The sequence below is a fragment of the Balaenoptera physalus genome (assembly GCF_965194825.1).
Source record: "Balaenoptera physalus genome assembly, chromosome: 5".
Taxonomy (NCBI): domain Eukaryota; kingdom Metazoa; phylum Chordata; class Mammalia; order Artiodactyla; family Balaenopteridae; genus Balaenoptera; species Balaenoptera physalus.
This window is the reverse complement of record NC_138884.1, coordinates 73,271,387-73,292,343: the sequence shown is the minus strand read 5'-3', so window position 1 is coordinate 73,292,343 and position 20,957 is coordinate 73,271,387. Positions and strand designations below refer to the sequence as shown.

The 20,957-nt window shown below is 39.4% G+C and overlaps 1 long non-coding RNA gene across 1 annotated transcript in view; it reads left to right on the top strand.

Moving 5' to 3' along the window:
• Window positions 1–20,575, top strand: part of LOC309662094 — a 330,512-nt gene extending 309,937 nt beyond the window's left edge. Inside the window, exon 2 of the long non-coding RNA XR_014264509.1 lies at window positions 18,230–20,575. This is a non-coding gene — a long non-coding RNA (uncharacterized lncRNA). The remainder of the gene's footprint in view (window positions 1–18,229) is intronic.
• The last annotated feature ends 382 nt before the right edge of the window (window positions 20,576–20,957 follow it).

Here is a 20,957-nt window from a genome sequence, read left to right as displayed (position 1 = left end):
ATTATTAGTCCACCAAAACAGAAGCTGGTGAAAGAAAATGAATGAATTTTCATTGTATTCATGAAAATGGCAAGAAAATGTACAAAAGATTACAAAAAAAGTTTTGAGGGTGTGTATCTTTTAACTGAACATGGGAGAAAGAAACTCATGAAGAAGAGAAAAAACATATAAAATAATATGAAAGTGTCCCTCAGGGAAGGACCAAAGAAAGGATTATTTCATTTAGCGGCATCTGCAAAAATTGCCTGGCTTTATATCAGAAAAAAGTCCCGATAATCCAGTTTTAAAAGTGCTTGCTCCATATATTATGCATGACATTGCCAAATTTCTAATTGAGCTGGTGATTAGAAGACAATGCAGCACCTCCTTTTCTCTTTCTTACTTTCTTGGAATCAGCATTGCCTCAGCTCTCCTTCTTCTGAATGTCTCATGAAAGTCAGAAACAAAGAAAGCAGTGAGAGAGAGACATGCATCAAAGAGTTGATTTGGTTAAAGAGAAATACCTAGCGGGAACGTGCAACAGCTAAGACAGGAAGAGGTGGCAGAGGGGAGAAAGAGAACAAGAAGGGTCAGGAAAGAGTGGTTTTACCTGCAGTGTGTGAAGGTCGCAAAAGTGTCAGATATCAACAGTACCTGGGTTAATTGCCCCTGACACCAAATGAATTAAGCTCTGTTCGATTTGCAGGCAGCTCTGAAGAGAGATGGCTCATTTTTGACCTGCATGTGTATATCATGTTACTTAATTGGCCTATCGAAGCATGAGGGCTGCTGTGAGGCAGCAGTGGGGTGGGGGGGGGGAGAATGCGTGGTGTGTGTGTGTGTGTGTGTGTATGTGTGTGTGTGAGAGAGAGAGAGAGAGAGAGTGTTAAAAGTGATAATTTATTATGATTGCTTTCCATGCTCACCATAATAGGCCACTTCTGAGCAATCAGGTTGTGCTCCTGTAGGACTTGGGGTGGCACAGGTAGGCATTATTTAATTCATCTGTGAGAAAGTGAGCAACAGAGGGAGATAAAGTGGGTATTAATCAGAACTGTATGAGATTTGAGATGGTTGCATCTAAATCAATTCAAGAAATCGTCTGGGAAATCAACTCCCTGTTTTCAGCCGGCTTACACATTTTATTCTGGTGGGGGGATATTAGAAGCTTTTTTCAATCACATCTTCCCAGTTTGGTTCATCCTAATAAACTCCAGAAAATTCATAAGTCAGGATGAATTTGCTCTGACTGGAATTTCATTCCACAGTCTCTGAATACTGATGACCAGTAAGTGTTGCTGGGATGTTATCTGTTAGCCCAAGGCACTTCTGAGCTTGTTCTAGGTGCTAGCAAGGATTTCTCAGTACCTCCTGAGTCACAGGATATGGTTATGCCAGTTTGGTAGCTATGATCTGGTCAGTACAGGTGACAGAGCAAACCTGAAACAGGGGATAAAATGAAGAACCAGGAATGAAATGCCACGGTATCTTGCTCTGAGCTTAATGTGCAGTATGGAAGCAGATTAATTAAGGAACATTTCCCTTGACTTTTGATTATGGACTACAAGAGATAGTCTCACTGGCCTTGAAAGAATGTTTTGAAGAGGGACCCTATTAGTTTGGAACATACCAAAATTGAAGAATAAGAAGATAAATGCTGTCCGTCAGTCCTTAGCCTTTGACCACAGCAGTGGCACCCATACCTGAGCTCGCTTAGTTCCATCCACATGTGGACCCCAGGTTTGAGAAGCCCTGCTTCTCAAGAAAGTTAAAAGTTAACTTCTGCCACTTTAGGTTATCCCCACTTGGAAATACTCAATTGTAAGGGGGCACCCAGATAATCCAGAATGTGCTTACATTGTTTTTGAAAGATCATTGAGGGACTTCCCTGGTGGCACAGTGGTTAAGAATCCGCCTGCCAATTCAGGGGACACGGGTTCAATCGCTGGTATGGGAAGATCCCACGTGCCGCGGAGCAACTAAGCCCATGTGCCACAACTACTGAGCCTGCACTCTAGAGCCTGTGAGCCACAACTACTGAGCCTGCGCTCTAGAGCCTGTGAGCCACAACTACTGAGCCCGCGTGCCACAACTACTGGAGCCTGTGTGTCTAGAACCCGTGCTGCGCAACAAGAGAAGCCACCGCAATGAGAAGCCCTTGCACCGCAATGAAGAGTAGCCCCTGGTCGCCGCAACTAGAGAAAGCCCGCGTGCAGCAAAGAAGACCTAACGCAGCCAGAAATAAATAAATAAATAAGTTAATTAATTTTTTAAAAGATCATTGAAATGAAAACATGCACTGCATAATCATAATACCTGAAGATTTCCCAAAAACATATCCATGGATTCCGAGGAGTCCTTGAGAAGAGGCACTTGGCTGTAGGATTCTTCTAAAATAAATCCTGGGGCATGTAACCTATTCTTTGGGCGTTATTCGGTAGGATATCTGGTAGGCAAATGTATTCTTTAGGGTCACCTGGGTGCTGTGAGTTGATGTTCCAATGCACTTAATGCATGCCCTCCCAGGGTCCCCATCTTTCCACCCTCTTTTGTTCCAAGGGACCCAGAACAACTAATGGGCCATCTCATATGGCCTAATATATATAAAAAATAGTTTGCTCAGGGTTAATGAAAGGGCTGATAATTTCTAAGATAAATTTACAGGATTCAAAGATTTTGAAACATGGTTTCAAATTAATAAAAATAAGAAGATTCGTATGAGACGAAACATTTGTTTATCTGAATATGAAAAGATTCTAATCAAGGGACTGGTGATAAAGCCTAAATTACAATGTTTGGTTGCTAAATCCTGCATCCATACCAGAGTTGCAAAGCACCTCTTCCCAACTGGTTGGTCTTTTCAAATTGTCTCTTTTGGCATGTGTGTTGCTTACAGACCTCAATAAAAATGGTTAACGTATATCGGCCAGTATATATTTTTGTAAATGTGTTTATTTTGAAAACACACATTGTTTTCCCAATGCAACATCTTGGGCCATACATAAATCAAAGTTGCTTAGTACGTTATAGACTCAATGGGCTACTGGGGATTTTAATGGACCTCTAAGCCCTGTTGGGTTCATCTTTCTGTGTTTAGAAAAGAAAAAAAAGAGAGAGAGAAAGAAAGAAAGATCTTGATCTTCATCTTATCTGGGAGAGGAGAGTAGAAAGGAACCAGAGACGAAGGTCTAAATTCACCTTTTGAGAAACGCAAGCAACAGAAGATAGAAGACATAGCTCCAGATATTGCAGAATAAATGGCTCTGTTGTGTAAAGGTTAAGGAAAGAGAAAGAAATGGTTTTCTCAGAGTTGCTTGCACAGGTCTGCCCTCCTTGGCCTTCTTTCTCTGGGAATTCTGATGCTTTGTCCCATTTGGAGATGCCAGTGCCATTCTGGGTACACGTTGAGGTAGAATTAGTTCCATTCCCTGTCCAGTGGCCCTGGTCTCAGCTAGGCAGGCCAGATTCAGAGCCAGGGGAAGGAGGCAGAACGTACTTGGGGATAAAGGTGGGAAGCACAGGAAGGAGAGGTCTGTCAGTGGCCGGGAGCATCAGCCAGAAACCTGTTTGACAAAAATAAAGCATGAAAGCTGGAGCTGATTTTCTTCCTTCAGGCGTTATTGCGTCCCACCAAATCCTGAGCTGTCAGTGTCTCTTCTGAGTGTGTTTCCATTCGCTTCCAGATAGCAAGTCCATTTCCAAGACAGGCCTTTGCATTACTACTTTTCATGTGTTCCTGGTTGATGAATAGTGTTAAAAACAGTAAAAATGCTTTTAGATATATCATGAAAGTAGGATACTAACAATAGGTAGGCTTCATTAGTTGAGCTCCTGTTTTCATAATATCCATGAATAACTGAGCTCAGAGTGAAACTCTTTTTTATTCTACCCAGAGCTCTGATGTGGAGATGTAAAGTGCCTTCTATACTCAGTACTGCATGTTAAAACTGTTAAAAAAATTCTGTTGCTTCTCTTAAATCCACATCTTTTGCAAAGAAATCTGAACCCTTTCTTTTTCTTCTTATTCTGGAAGATGAAGATAGAACACAGTCCTTGTGATCCATCACATATGATCAGCTCCTATTTTATCCACCTGTGAAATATCACTTTGTGGATTCACTGGGGAAGTGGGAATAGCAAGGGGGGAAAGCTGCGGGGGGGTGGGGATTGTGGTGTGATGAATTGGGCAATTGGGATTGACATATATACACTGATGTGTATAAAATCGATGACTAATAAGAACCTGCTGTATAAAAAAATAAATAAAATAAAATTCAAAAATTAAAAAAACATGGGCTTCCCTGGTGGCGCAGTGGTTGAGAATCTGCCTGCTAATGCAAGGGACACGGGTTCGAGCCCTGGTCTGGGAAGATCCCACATGCCAAGGAGCAACTGGGCCCGTGAGCCACAACTACTGAGCCTGCGCATCTGGAGCTTGTGCTCCGCAACAAGAGAGGCCGCGATAGTGAGAGGCCCGCGCACCGCGATGAAGAGTGGCCCCCGCTTGCCGCAACTAGAGAAAGCCCTTGCACAGAAACGAAGACCCAACACAGCCAAAAATAAATAAATAAATAAATAAATAATAAAAATAAAGGAATTCCTTTAAAAAAAAAAAGTCTTTAAAAAAAAAAAATTAAAAAAACAAACAAAACAACTAATACTAAACTTTCTTTGGGTTATTTGTATGGAAAAAAAAAAAAAGATTGCCCTTCATTTGCCATGGGGGTGTTGCCAGTCTACATTCTCTGTACCATTTATGATATATATTCAAGAAAAATACAAACTGACTTTAATATTAATTGAAGAAAAATTATAAACAAGAACATAAATTCTATGCAAACACTGAAAATCATTCTAGAAGTATGTATATAAATTGTAGATTTTCCAAGGTTGGTATTACCTGAACCATGATTACTCTTCATTGGAGCTGTAAAGCATATGAAGACACAGAAATATGTATATTTTAAAATTGATTATTTCATGTTTTTTCCTTGATGACCTAAACAGAGTCCGTATTGATAGGCTAGAAGCGCACATTTTAACAGTAGTTAATAAAGTCTGTTGCACCTACAGACACTTTGCCTACAGGATTATTGACCCCATTTACTCCCAATGTGTTTCTCCAATTCAATTCAATTAGGGGTATTTAGGAAAATGATTCAAAGTGAAGAGCTAATAAAAAATCTCTTCACATGCTGAATTATAGGGACAGTGAGACAAGATGTGTTTTTATTAAATGAAAGATTATCTAGACAAGACTTCCCATGATTTTATAGGATCAGAATTCTAGTTGGTGTTTAATTTTGTGACTTTACGAAAGATCACTTGGTCTTATCACCTTGTCATTCCTATCCTCAAATACTTGGAATAGCTCCCTGTTGCCTGGAATAGGTTGAAACTCTCACTGGTAATCTGACGTCTCTCTGAACTTACCTATCATTATACTCCTTTTTTAAATTTAATTTTAATTTTATATTGGAGTATAGTTGATTTACAATGTTGTGTTTGTTTTAGGTGTATAACAAAGTAATTCAGTTATACATATACATAAATCCATTCTTTTTCAGATTCTTTTTCCATATAGGTTATTACAGAATATTGAGTAGAGTTCCCTATGCTATATGGCAGGTCCTTGTTGATTATTTTATATATAGTAGTATGTATACGTTAATCCCAAACTCCTAATTTATCCCTGCCCCCCACATTTCCCCTTTGGTAACCATAAGTTTGTCTTTGAAGTCTGTGAGTCTGTTTCTGTTTTGTAAATAAGTTCATTTGTACCATTTGTTTAGATTCCGCATAAAAGTGATATCATATGATATTTGTCTTTCTCTGTCTGACTTACCTCACTTAGTATGTTAATACTAAGTCCATCCATGTTGCTGCAAATTCCTTCTTGTGCTTGGCATCATAACCTCAAGGAACACTCAGCATTTGCTAAGCTTACCATTCATGTTCCTCTCTTGGAGTGTTTTTTTTTTTTTATCTTCATGTTTTCCCTTCAGCCTTAGAACCTCCTTTTACTCCATTTTCCATGCTGAAATCCTACTTTAGGACCCAACTCAAGTGTATCACAAAAAAATATGATTCACTTCTCTACTTGGAGTGAATTGTTTTCTTTCCTTCACTCTTTTAGCACACTGGTTCTTGATCCTGGCTATACATTAGGATCTACTGGAGGATTAAAGAAAAGTACTGATGCTTGAGTCAAACCTCCTTACCTACATTTCTGTGCACCGAATTCTCACTTTAAATCTGAACAATGACCAGCAATGACATTTTACTTTTTACCCAATCCTTTCTAGACACATGTGGGTAATATCTCCTTTCAAGGGCATCATGAAGGTACCTGCTGATATATCAAAGTGAGTTTGGATGTGAGTGAATGGGGACAGCTCACTCCCTTGGGTCAAGTGGTTGTATGGTCAGGGCATTCAAGGTGGCTGTTCTCTTGCTCTCTGTACATCCCCTACATGACCAGTGCCTGCCTCCCCTGTACCCTACTCACATGATTGACCTTTCTACATACTTGCCCCAGGCCTCAGCTAGTGATTGTTCTTATCCAGGGAGCAGTGAGGGGCGTGCCCCTCAGCTGGTATCCCTGGTAACCAACGAGCCAACCTGACAAAATTCCCCCCATAACCGGTAACCTCCCCTTGCCCCTGGGAGTGAAGACTGCTGCCAGGTCCTGCCTGCTGTCTGCCACACACGGTGGGGTGTCACTCCAGGACCTTGCTTCAGACATGTAAGCTCCCCCTATTCATTAAACCATTGATGTCTCTGTTGCTGACTACGGGATATTTCTTTGGTCTTGAAGCTGGGCAAGTACAGGTCTTGTAGGCCTATGGGGTACAGCTCAATAGTGGAGGTGAGAGAAATCTTTGATGCAGCTGCCCCTACCTGCCACTGCTGTACCAGCCAGGTGAATGTGCTTATGTCATGATCTGTGAGGTACATGAAACTGTGGGTAGACATATATGACATGTTTGTGGAAAATCAAGCCTGAGCAGTCCTGCTGCAGAGCCTATGCAGATTAGTTGGAAGTCTCTTGCTACAGTGGTTCTGTGGTTCACTAACTGTAACTCATAAGTTTACAATTATTTTATTGTTTGGTAGCACTTTTTTTTACACTGCAGTAAACCCTTTTGTGTTTTCTTATTCATGTACAGGCAGTGAACCACAGAGTTCTACCACATTCCCCTAGCTGAGTCACTCTCCACAGCTCCTGATGGGTACTTCACGTTTCTTTTATCCTCATACTTTCATTACTCCCTCCCTACTCCTCACTCTTAGCTGATGGCCTTGCTCCCTACTTCCTCAAGAAAGTATAAGGGATCAGGAAAGGACATCCTCATTCTCTCTTACCAATCCACTGAATCTCTGCTGTAGACTCTGTTTCCCTTCCTGTGGCACAGGCCCAGCTCAGGTCATACTCCCACTCATGTAGCTGATCCTGCCTTTCTTCCCTCTTTTCAAGGATTTGCTTCTGCCATTTGCCCTTCTCTCTTCTTCTTGGTTATGATCTTCTCTACTGGGTCATCTGCCATCCTAAAAAATAAGTTCTCCCTTGACCCTTCATTTTCTCCATTAACCTTTTGTGGCAGCCTTAGAGTGTGCTGGCAGAAGTCCTACTAAAGGGAATGTTCTTGACTGAGGGCCCCAACTGCTGAGCTTTGGAATCTATTCTACCTTTGCAGTGAGTCAGCGCTTCCTGTAGACTGCTCCCCGCCAATGACTGAGTTTGGCAGGGATACTAATACAGATCCCTTCCTGGTAGACACAGGACTCCTTTGCTGGCCACTTCTGGCTTAAGAACTGATGGCTTTGTTGAACTTTTGGTGGACTGCATGGCTACCTAGGAGCCTTTCACTCAACTCTCTCTTCTCTCTCCTTCACTCAGTGTCAGACTTGCATTGTTGTCTGACAGCTCTCCCCACCAGCTCTAGCTCCCTCTCTATCTCCTTTCACATAGGCATTACCCCTAATAAAATCTTTACATGTTTAATCCAGGCTTGGAGTATAATTCGTGAAGGACCTAGACAAACACACCTCCTCAGTTTCTCTAAGTTCTAAGGTGGAGGGGCAAACTGGCACAGGTGGGTACCAACCTATAGAAAGAAAGAAATAGGCAATGATGGGAATTGGAGAAGGTGTGCAAGATATGTGATCCCATATGCTGTGCATAACAGAACTCTGATTTCTTTCCTCTTTCCCAGTTAGACTCCTTAGCTTTGCCCCATCAGACTATTCCCAAATAGCAGCCAGAATGATCTTTAAAAAATTCAGATCATATATTCACCTGCTCAAACGTTCCAGTAGTTTCCCATCACATGTAGAGCAAAATTCAAAGTCCTCCTAGTGGCCTATAAGCCAATGTGGAAAGGCCTCTCTGGCTTCATCTCCTGTAACTTTCCTCATCCTTCTTCTCCAGCAGCCTTCATACCTGTGCTATCGCTCAAACACACCAAGCTTGCTCCCACAGTCAGGTCCTTATACCTGCTCTTCCTGCTGCCTGGAACTCTTGTCCCAGGTTTTCCCATGGCTCATTCCCTCACGTCATCTTTCAGATCATCTCTTTAGTGAGGCTTTTCCTGATTATCCTATTGATAATTGGAGCCACTTTTATTCTCTTTCCCTTTATCCTGCTTTATTTTCTTCTAAGCACGTGTATCCCCAACATTATATTATATATCTGTTTTTACAATTGTCTGTCTCCAATTACAATATTAGTGCAGTGGGAACTGGGACTTTGTCTTTTCCATTGCCGTTTCCTCAGTAACCAGACTAATGTCTGGCACACAGAAAGCATTCAGTATTTATTGAGTGAATTAATTCTGGAACATGAAGCATACATGCCAGGGGAATAGAGATAGGAGGAAGGGAAATAGTATGGATTGTTTATCAGGATCTGTCTCCAGATAGCTTTTTTTTTTCTTTTCCCTTTTTTTTGTATTATAAGGACATTTACTCACCACAGACAGAAGAAAGTTCCACTACACGAACACCAGTCATACAGTGCTAACAGTACGCTAAAGGGTCAATTTCCCCCAGTTCTTCATTAAACAGCTTTGTGTGTCACTAGCCTCCTGGTTGCAAAGGTTGCAAATTTACTTTGAGTAACGAACGTGTAGGAGCTGGGGCTGGGTACTGAGTGGACCTGGCAATGCTGTTCTTGGGTCTTGGTTGGCTTCTTCCGGTCCGGCTTTTTGTATTGTGTCAGTGACGCAAACCAGATGTCTTTGGATGCCCAGAGGTCGTATGGAAAGAGACAGAGGCAACAGGCTCAGCCCAAGCTTTTTAAGGCAGCCCTTCTCTGTGTGGCTGGAATGTGAGGAACACAGCTTTCTGCTGGGTAATGAGAAGAAGACATTCTAATAAAGACTCACATTTGCAACATCTGTTTCATTTGGGTAATTTTAGATGGCTAAAACCCACATCTCAGAGTGAGGAGAGCTCCTATCATCTTACAAATGATTGCTGCGATGTCTCAAAGCACCCACCACAGTAATTAATAGACTGAAAGGGCTAAGAAGAAACAGGGCCTTTATTGAGCTCAGGAAACAGCATCCCTTTAGGGCAAATTGACACAGAGGAGAACAGTATAATGTTCTCTCTCTCTTAGAATAGCCTAAAAAGGTCTTTTCTTTCTTTTTTTAGAGCTTTAGTAGTGAGTTAAGGATTTTAATATTTCTTTTAACCTTTTCTTATCCAGATATCTATGCTTAATTAATCCCTACCACTTTTCAAAAGAAAAACAACATCATTCAAAAAAATTTACATGGATAAAAATTGGATTTTAAAGATACTGACCAAACCCCATTGTTATGAGACCTTTTTCTAAAGATAGCACTTAACAGAAATGATAGCACTTTTACTTAGAGTATTTTTGGGTGGAAACATGAGGGAGATTAGAAGCTGTTAATTGTATTGCAATTAACAATGAAATTGGAGGCCTGTAAAGGATACTTCCTCTGCTTTTCTACCTCACAGCATTTCCCATTGTGCTCCCAGCAAGTGCTTAATAGACTTATCTTGAAAAAAAGGCATGACTATAAATGTAGATAATAGTGGCAAGACAGGAAATGTAACTCTGATTTCATAACATGTGGACCCCCTTTTATCCAACAAATTTTATTCTCTTTTAAGTATCAAAACAAAAAACCTCCAATGGAAAGCAGAATGATGGAGTACTCACTTTAGAATGTGTGAACTTCAGAACAATCTAAATGGGCTCTTTGTCAAGCTGACTCCTCTTTGTATGGCTCTATGCAGTAAACAGAACACTTTGGCATACATTATCTCATTTGATCCTCAAAATAATCTCTTCTGAGTTGAATCCCAAAAGGCTTCTCAGAGCCAGAAAATGTTTCAAAGTATTTCATTGCCACCCAGAGACTGATACTATTCCAATGAACATGAAGATGAAATGTTCTTTGAGAAGGAGCTATTTGATCGTCATGACTTTTCTGCCAAGTATCAGTCTAGAGTGTTCTTTTTGCTAAGGCTAATATGTAGCTATATTAGCCTTAATATACCACACTGTGTTATGTTAACCAAGGTAGGATAAGTTATGCTGTGGTAACAAACAACCCCCATATCCCAGTGGCTTACCAGAAGAAAGGTTTGCTTCTTGCTTACAAAGATGACTGCAAATCCAGGTGACTCTCTGGGGTAACTCAGTGGTCCAGGATGATGAATGCTCACTATCCTGTGACTGTACCTTTGGGAACATGTACCTGCTTGGTCATTGCAGCAGGGAGGGACTGTGCTGGGAAGTTCATACAATTAAATGTTTTGTCCAGGAAGTGACACATATCATTTCTGCTTACTTGGGGATGGAAGTAGCATCTTCCTACGTGCCAGGAAGGAGAGGAAAATCAGATGTGGGTGACACTTAGGAATTCCTACTACGTAAGGTTTTTCTTTTATCAATCAATGAGGAAGTGTCAAGTGCGCAGCTTTAACTTGGAGTAGACTTAGTTAAATCTGTCAAGGTCTGTGGCTTTTTTCCACTAAATATGTTAAAATTGTTACTCTAAAATGGCAGAGACAACTCCTTCTTAGAATAACTATGTTGGGTCCCAAAGTTTCTCTGCTATCAGGCTATGGTGGTTTCAACATGATGCCGAAACCACCCAGTAAGTTCAGTGAATTCAGTGGGGAAAGAAAATTGGCCTGGCTGTTTTGATAGTGTGTAGAATAAATAACTGGTTGATTGTCTGCAATATTCATTTTCTAGTGCATCAGTGAACAATGTGATAAATGCTTTTTGCCTGGTCTTTTCTTTGTGCAGTTTTGGAGAGCCTAGAAAACATAGAAGCAAGAAAGACTGAGGGTCATATATTAGACCCTCATGGGTTATGACTTTGTGCTTGGTACCAAATTGTTGTCTCTTGCAAATGTGATTTTGGCCTCCTGCATGTTTGTTGATCTTACACCAGCTGATAAATTTGGTTTAACAAATCGTTGATCACTAAATGAGAATGTGTGGCCCTGCCTAAAAGAAAACTCTGTTGTGATTGCCTTAGTCCAAAACACAGTGATGGGGTTTTAAAATCTGGTGCTTATCATGAGATTTGTGTAAGAATCACCTGAATAACTTGTAAAATTTAAATTCCAAGCCTCCACCCTCAAATTTAGAATCGCTAAGAAATCACATTTTTAACAAGAGTCTCATCTGATTCTCATACTTGCTAACCTACAGGCCATGTTTTGAGAAACACTGAAGTAAGTAAAAGAACCTAGGTTAGCTAGGAAATGGTCAGAGTCTTTTTGTGAATTCTAAGCAGCCCTCAAAAATATCTGTATTGTCATGTAATTTGTCCAATATCCTATACAAAGGGCTTGGAAAACAGTCTGCATAGTAAAAGCACAATAGGCTTTCCAAGATTTGACTGCTGGAGACTGCTGTAAATTTTCTAAATAATCTGTACAACAGTTTTAGGCATTTCTTCTAGTTAATATTGAGGGCTTTCCACCCACTTCATTTACTGGTGCCCGTTAGGATTGTAGAAAAGAACAGTTGGCCCTCAATGAGGACAATGAAAAGCAAGTTGAATGAATCCCAAAAATGGCATATTTTACTTGAAAAACATGCATTATGCTCTTTTCCAAGTAAACTGCACAGAAAAATGTAAATGAAGCATAAAGCTCTTATGAATTAGGCCCTAAGCGTTTTTCTTTTTAGCGTATCAACTGCCACTAAGGATGTGATAGGAATGCATTTTCTACTATTTTTCAAACTGTAATTACGTTTCCCTAGTAAAACTCAAATACTTGATATGGTCCTGTTGCAACTGTACCAGACAGGTAATAATTGGAAAATTTAACGCAGAGCTTTATCTCTTAAATGCTAAAAGGTAGGGCTACTCAGAGCATACAGAAGAGTTGGCATTAAATATAAAAAGTGTGAACCTGGTGTTTCTCTATGATGTTAATTTTGCATCTGGAAATGTGTTCCAAAGCTGTAGCACCCTTTTAAATATATAAGAATACAAGACAATTCCTTTCCCAACCTTCACCTAAAAGAACCTATAATCTTCATCTACTATTCAATAGTTCCATTTTTTCACATTTACTGCATTTCAGGTCGGAATGTGATGCATGTAAGTCTCAGAGCAGTAATTTAACTTATTTAAGAAGCAGTGGAATAAAATGAAGCAAAAAAGAGGAAAATTCTCTGAAGAGCACTGTTCAATTGTGTATCTAAAGACCATCAGAAATGGGCACACAATAAAGCTCATATAGAGAATTTAAAAGCTTTGAGCAATGCTCTTCCCATCTATCACCACAGTAGGCTTTGTTAGCCAACATTTTTTTATTACTGTCTTTTTTAAAATTCAGCAATTCTAAGACTTACACTACATTAAAGATGCGTGAACTTACACAGGTAATGAAAGTCTCCTTAAGCCCTCTATATGAATTGATAATACTTTTTTGCAGACAATGCAAATTAAATAGTTTCCACATGGACACATCATATGCAATTTCTATGGGAAAACCATAGAGTCACAAATTTAGGACAAAGCCCATCATTGTATGAAATATGATCTTACATTTTAAGATGCTTAGAAAAGCAAAATCTCTGAAATAATTTCTGATAAGATTTCTCATGAAATCTTCATCCTGACTTTGCATTTTCAGTTGGGAAAACCCTGATTTTTTTCTAGTGCATGTGAAACCAAATTCTACAGCCCTTTGACAATTGCTCATCTGTACTTGAATTTTTTATGGGTTTCACCCAGAACTGATGCAACTTGTTTTTGCGTCTGTCAAAAGAGGTATTAATTTATTTCCATGCTACTTTTCATATCTCATGACTATGCACATTTGATTTCAAGGAACTTGCTGCAGTACAACTTTGTCACCCTGAATTAAACTTATGATTTCTGAAAGTGTTTATCAACTTTGGATGCATAAAAACCAAACTAAGTATAACTAAAAACAGTATAACTTTAATCCTCAAACTAGAAGTTGCATTCAGTATTCTCCAGTAGGTCAGACTGGAAATCACCTCATTCGGTGGAAATATATAGTTTTAACAGCTGGGGAAGCAACAGAGTGTAAGGATCAATAGCTCAGACTTTGGAATTAGACAAGTTTCAAATCTATGTTCTAACATTTACCAGTAGTCCTGACCTTAAGCTTGTGCTCTTTGAGCTCAGTTTTGCTCATGTGTAAAATGAGTAAGATAGTATTTATAATATTTAGCATGAACTAACTGCTGTGTCAGACTCCCAAATTTATAATGGTTCAAATACAATAGAAATTTGATTTTTATTCACTAATGGTACTTGGTAGTGACCAAGGAGCCTCTCCTTCAGTTAGTCATTCAGAGACCCAGGCTGACAGAAGGTCTACCATCTCCAGTATGCAGGTTCCAAGGTTACTTTAGAGCAAATGTTTCTCAAATGTTTTTCCATTTTCTCCCCCTTAAGGAGAAAAATTAAATTAATTAAACCCAATTAATTAAAATTAAGTAACTTAATCAAATTTAAATTCTCTCTAATGAGAGAAATTAAAATTAAGAAATAAGATTTTATCAAGCAGGTTGAGCTTTGAAGAGCCACCAGCTATTGTAATATCTAAGACTTTTTTTGCTCCCTCAAGCAAATATTTCCACTTTTGGGGAGCAGTATTGCTCCCATTGAGAATGCATGTGTTAGAAGTACCTCCATTCTAGCGTGCTAGAAGGGGAAAGGAGAATGTAGGAGCAAACCTGGGAGATCTTAATGGATCAGGCCTGGAAGTGTCACACATCATTTCCATTTATAGTCCACTGGCTAGAACTCAGTCATATATGGTCACTCCTAACCACAGGGACACTGGGAAATGTAATCTAGCTATATGTCCAGGAAAAAGAGAAGCAGATCTTTGGTGAATAAGCTAGTGTTCTCTTCTATTATTTTATTTGCTTTGTATGAATTGTTGTGAAGATTTAATTAATGCTTAATAGAGTTAAAGTGCTTAATGTCATGTCTAGTACATCGTAAGCACTTAAGGTTTTCTGAATCCCATTAGGAAAAGAGAAAAAATTAAGAAATAAATCATCTTTCCATCATTTAATCTATTGGAGAATAAAAGAGATCTTAGAGTTGGAAGGTACCTTATAAACCATGTAGACCAACCTCCTATGAATGGATTTTTGCTTGAATGCTTAAAGAAAAAAGAGGGAGTACATTTCCTTATTGTATCTTGAGTTACCTGAAAATTTTTATTCCAGACGAAAATTTATATCCTCCAACTGTCCCATCCTATGCATTAGTATTTGCTTTGCCCTCTGAAGTTTTTACTCATTAATTCATTCAACAGATGGATCATTGAAAGCAGCTGATAGTGTGCTGGGCTCTGGATATTCAAAATCAAATGTATGCTCCTTGCCTTGAAAGACTTGAAACATTCTACCCTTCAAAAAGTAGGGACTTCGGGCTTCCCTGGTGGCGCAGTGGTTGAGAATCTGCCTGCCAATGCAGGGGACGTGGGTTCGAGCCCTAGTCTGGGAAGATCCCACATGCCGCGGAGCAACTCGGCCCGTGAGCCACAATTACTGAGCCTGTGCTCGGCAACGAGAGGCCGCGATAGTGAAAGGCCCACGCACCGCGATGAAGAGTGGCCCCCGCACCGCGATGAAGAGTGGCCCCCGCTTGCCACAACTAGAGAAAGCCCTCGCACAGAAACGAAGACCCAACAAAGCCATACATACATACATACATACATACATAAAAAGAATGTAAGCAGACAAGAATATCATTAAAAAAAAAAAAATAGGGACTTCTTAGCCCTTATTTTTTCCCCAGACCCTAGCATAGTGCAGGCACAGTCAGTAGTTTCAGAATAAGTGGCTATGGTGGTGGAGACAGAAGGGAAACAGGTGGTGCCAGTATAGTGAACTGAGTGGTATTAGGAGGCAGTGACTGGTCTCTGATAGAGTGGTCAGGAAGGGCGCCTAACCCAGCTGGGGAATGCAGTGAGGAGGAGGTGACATCTGAGCTGCGTACTGAAGGATGTGAGAATTTAACATGTTAAAGAATGGGGGAAGATCCACCAGAGGGCAGACAGCAGAAGCAAGAAGAACTACAATCCTGCAGCCTGTGGAACAAAAATCACATTCACAGAAAGACAGACAAGATGGAAAGGCAGAGGGCTATGTACCAGATGAAGGAACAAGATAAAACCCCAGGAAAACAACTAAATGAAGTGGAGATCAGCAACCTTCCAGAAAAAGAATTCAGAAAAATGATAGTGAAGATGATCCAGGACCTCGGAAAAAGAATGGAGGCAAAGATCTAGAAGATGCAAGAAATGTTTAACAAAGATCTAGAAGAATTAAAGAACAAACAAACAGAGATGAACAGTACAATAATTGAAATGAAAAATACACTAGAAGGAATCCATAGCAGAATAACTGAGGCAGAAGAACGGATAAGTGATCTGGAAGACAGAATGGTGGAATTCACTGCTGTGGAACAGAATAAAGAAAAAAGAATGAAAAGAAATGAAGACAGCCTAAGAGACCTCTGGGACAACATTAAATGCAACAACATTTGCATTATAAGGGTCCCAGAAGGAGAAGAGAGAGAGAAAGGACCTGAGAAAATATTTGAAGAGATTATAGTCGAAAACTTCCCTAACATGGGAAAGGAAATAGCCACCCAAGTCCAGGAAGCACAGAGAGTCCCATACAGGATAAACCCAAGGAGAACCACACCAAGACACATAATAATGAAATTGGCAAAAATTAAAGACAAAGAAAAATTATTGAGAGCAGCAAGGGAAAAACAACAAATAACATACAAAGGAACTCCTATAAGGTTAACAGCTGATTTCTCAGCAGAAACTCTACAAGCCAGAAGGGAGTGGCATGATATACTTAAAGTGATGAAAGGGAAGAACCTACAACCAAGATTACTCTACCCGGCAAGGATCTCATTCAGATTCGATGGAGAAATCAAAAGCTTACAGACAAGCAAAAGCTAAGAGAATTCAGCACCACCAAACCAGCTCTACAACAAATGCTAAAGGAACTTCTCTAAGTGGGAAACACAAGAGAAGAAAAGGACCTACAAAAACAAACCCAAAACAATTAAGAAAATGGTAATAGGAACATACATATCAATAATTACCTTAAACGTGAATGGATTAAATGCTCCAGCCAAAAGACACAGACTGGCTGAATGGATACAAAAACAAGAATCATATATATGCTGCCTACAAGAGACCCACTTCATACCTAGGGACACAGACAGACTGAAAGTGAGGGAATGGAAAAAGATATTCCATGCAAATGGAAATCAAAAGAAAGGTGGAGTAGTAATACTCATATCAGATAAAATACACTTTAAAATAAAGAATGTTACAAGACACAAGGAAGGACACTACATAATGATCAGGGGATCAATCCAAGAAGAAGATATAACAATTATAAATATATACGCACCCAACATAGGAGCACCTCAATACATAAGGCAACTGCTAACAGCTATAAAAGAAGAAATCGACAGTAACACAGTAATAGTGGGGGACTTTAACACCTCACTTACACCAATGGACAGATCATCCAAACAGAAAATTATTAAGGAAAAACAAGCTTTAAATGACACAATAGACCAGATAGATTTAATTTATATTTATAGGACATTTCATCCAAAAACAGCAGATTAAACTTTCTTCTGAAGTGCGCACAGAACATTCTCCAGGATAGATCACATCTTGGGTCACAGATCAAGCCTCAGTAAATTTAAGAAAATTGAAATCATATCAAGCATCTTTTCTGACCACAATGCTATGAGATTAAAAATGAATTACAGGGAAAAAAAACGTAAAAAACACAACACATGGAGGCTAAACAATATGTTACTAAATAACCAAGAGATCACTGAAGAAATCAAAGAGGAAATAAAAAAATACCTAGAGACAACTGACAATGAAAACATGACAATCCAAAACCTATGGGATGCAGCAAAAGCAGTTCTAAGAGGGAAGTTTATAGCTCTACAAGCTTACCTCAAGAAACAAGAAAAATCTCAAATAAACAATCTAACCTTACACCTAAAGGAACTAGAGAAAGAAGAACAAACAAAACCCAAAGTTAGCAGAAGGAAAGAAATCATAAAGATCAGAGCAGAAGTAAATGAAATAGAAACAAAGAAAACAATAGCAAAGAACAGTAAAACTAAAAGCTGGTTCTTTGAGAAGATAAACAAAATTGATAAACCATTAGCCAGACTCATCAAGAAAAAGAGGGAGAGGACTCAAATCAATAAAATTAGAAATGAAAAAGGAAAAGTTAGAACAGACACCGCAGAAATACAAAGCATCCTAAGAGACCACTACAAGCAACTGTATGCCAATAAAATGGACAACCTGGAAGAAATGGACAAATTCTTGGAGAGGTATAACCTTCCAAGACTGAACCAGGAAGAAATAGAAAACATGAACAGACCAATCACAAGTAATGAAATTGAAACTGTGATTTAAAAACTTCCAACAAAAGTCCAGGATCAGATGGCTTCACGGGCAAATTCTATCGAACATTGAGAGAATTAACACCTATCCTTCTGAAACTATTCCAAAAAATTGCAGAGGAAGGAACACTCCTAAACTCATTCTATGAAGCCACCATCACCCTGATACCAAAACCAGACAAAGATACCACAAAGAAAGAAAATTACAGACCAATATCACTGATGAATATAGATGCAAAAATCCTCAACAGAATACTAGCAAACAGAATCCAACAACACATTAAAAGGATCATACACCATGATCAAGTGGGATTTATCCCAGGGATGCAAGGATTCTTCAATATACGCAAATCAATCAATGTGATACACCATATTAACAAAGTGAAGAATAAAAATCATATGATCATCACAGTAGATGCAGAAAAAGCTTCTGACAAAATTCAACACCCATTTATGATAAAAACTCTCCAGAAAGCGGGCAAAGAGGGAACCTAACTCAACATAATAAAGGCCATATACGACAAACCCACAGCAAACATCATTCTCAATGGTGAAAAACTGAAACCATTTCCTCTAAGATCAGGAACAAGACAAGGATGTCCACTCTCACGACTGTTATTCACCATAGTTTTGGAAGTCCTAGCCACGGCAATCAGAGAAGAAAAAGAAATAAAAGGAATCCAAATTGTAAAGAAGAAATAAAACTGTCACTGTTTGCAGATGACATGATACTATACATAGAAAATCCTAAAGATGCCACCAGAAAACTACTAGAGCTAATCAATGAATTTGGTAAAGTTGCCGGATACAAAATTAATGCACAGAAATCTCTTGCATTCCTATACACTAATGATGAAAAATCTGAAAGAGAAATTAAGGAAACACTCCCATTTACCACTGCAATAAAAAGAATAAAATACCTAGGAATAAACCTACCTAGGGAGACAAAAGACCTGTATGCAGAAAAGTATAAGACACTGATGAAGAAATTAAAGATGATACCAACAGGTAGCGAGATATACTATGTTCTTGGATTGGAAGAATCAATATTGTGAAAATGACTATACTACCCAAAGCAATCTACAGATTTAATGCAATCTCTATCAAATTACTGGTGGCATTTTTTACAGAACTAGAACAAAAAATCTTAAAATTTGTATGGAGACACAAAAGACCCTGAATAGCCAAAGCAGTCTTGAGGGAAAAAAACGGAGCTGGAGGAATCAGACTCCCTGACTTCAGACTATACTACAAAGCTACAGTAATCAAGACAATATGGTACTGGCACAAAAACAGAAATATAGATCAATGGTACAGGATAGAAAGCCCAGAGTTGAACCCACGCACCTATGGTCAACTAATCTATGACAAAGGAGGCAAGGATATACAATGGAGAAAAGACAGTCTCTTCAATAAGTGGTGCTGGGAAAACTGGACAGCTACATGTAAAAGAATGAAATTAGAACACTCCCTAACACCATACACAAAAATAAACTCAAAATGGATTCGAGATCTAAATGTAAGACCGGACAGTATAAAACTCTTAGAGGAAAACATCGGAAGAACACTCTTTGACATAAATCACAGCAAGATCTTTCTTGATCCACCTCCTAGAGTAATGGAAATAAAAACAAAAATAAACAAATGGGACCTAATGAAACTTCAAAGCTTTTGCACAGCAAAGGAAACCATAAACAAGACGAAAAGACAACCCTCAGAATGGGAGAAAATATTTGCAATGAATCAACGGACAAAGGATTGATCTCCAAAATATATAAACAGCTCATGCAGCTCAATATTAAAAAAACAAACAACCCAATCCAAAAATGGGCAGACGACCTAAATAGACATTTCTCCAAAGAAGACATACAGATGGCCAAGAAGCACATGAAAAGCTGCTCAACATCACTAGTTATTAGAGAAATGCAAATCAAAACTACAACGAGGTATCACCTCACACCAGTCAGAATGAGCATCATCAGAAAATCTACAAACAACAAATGCTGGAGAGGGTGTGGAGAAAAGGGAACTCTCTTGCACTGCTGGTGGGAATGTAAATTGATACAGCCACTATGGAGAACAGTATGGAGGTTCCTTAAAGAACTAAAAATAGAATTACCATATGACCCAGCAATCCCACTACTGGGCATATACCCAGAGAAAACCATAATTCAGAAAGATACATGCACCCCAGTGTTCATTGCAGCACTATTTATAATAGCCAGGTCATGGAAGCAAACTAAATGCGCATCGACAGATGAATGGATAAAGAAGATGTGACACATATATACAATGGAATATTACCCAGCCATAAAAAGGAATGAAATTGGGTCATTTGTAGTGATGTGGATGGATCTAGAGACTGTCATACAGAGTGAAGTAAGTCAGAAAGAGAAAAATATCATATATTAACACACATATGTGGAACCTAGAAAAATGGTACAGGTGAACCGGTTTGCAGGGCAGAAATTGAGACACAAATGTAGAGAACAAACGTATGGACACCAAGGGGGGAAAGTGGCGGGGGGTGGTGGTGGTGGTGGGGTGAATTGGGAGATTGGGATTGACATGTATACACTGATGTGTATAAAATGGACAACTAATAAGAACCTCCTGTATAAAAAAATTAAAAAGGGCTTCCCTGGTGGCGCAGTGGTTGAGAATCTGCCTGCCAATGCAGGGGACACGGGTTCGAGCCCTGGTCTGGGAAGATCCCACATGCCTCAGAGCAACTGGGCCCGTGAGCCACAATTACTGAGCCTGAGCGTCTGGAGCCTGTGCTCCGCAACAAGAGAGGCCGCGATAGTGAGAGGCCCGCGCACCGCGATGAAGAGTGGCCCCCGCTCGCCACAACTAGAGAAAGCCCTCACACAGAAACGAAGACCCAACACAGCCATAAATAAATAAATAAATAAATAAAAAATTAAAAAAGGAATGGGGGAAGGGGATTTCTAGAAGACAAAATGGCATGTTTGAGGCCTAGAGGTGAGAGGACTTGTCAAAGTATGGTGTAAC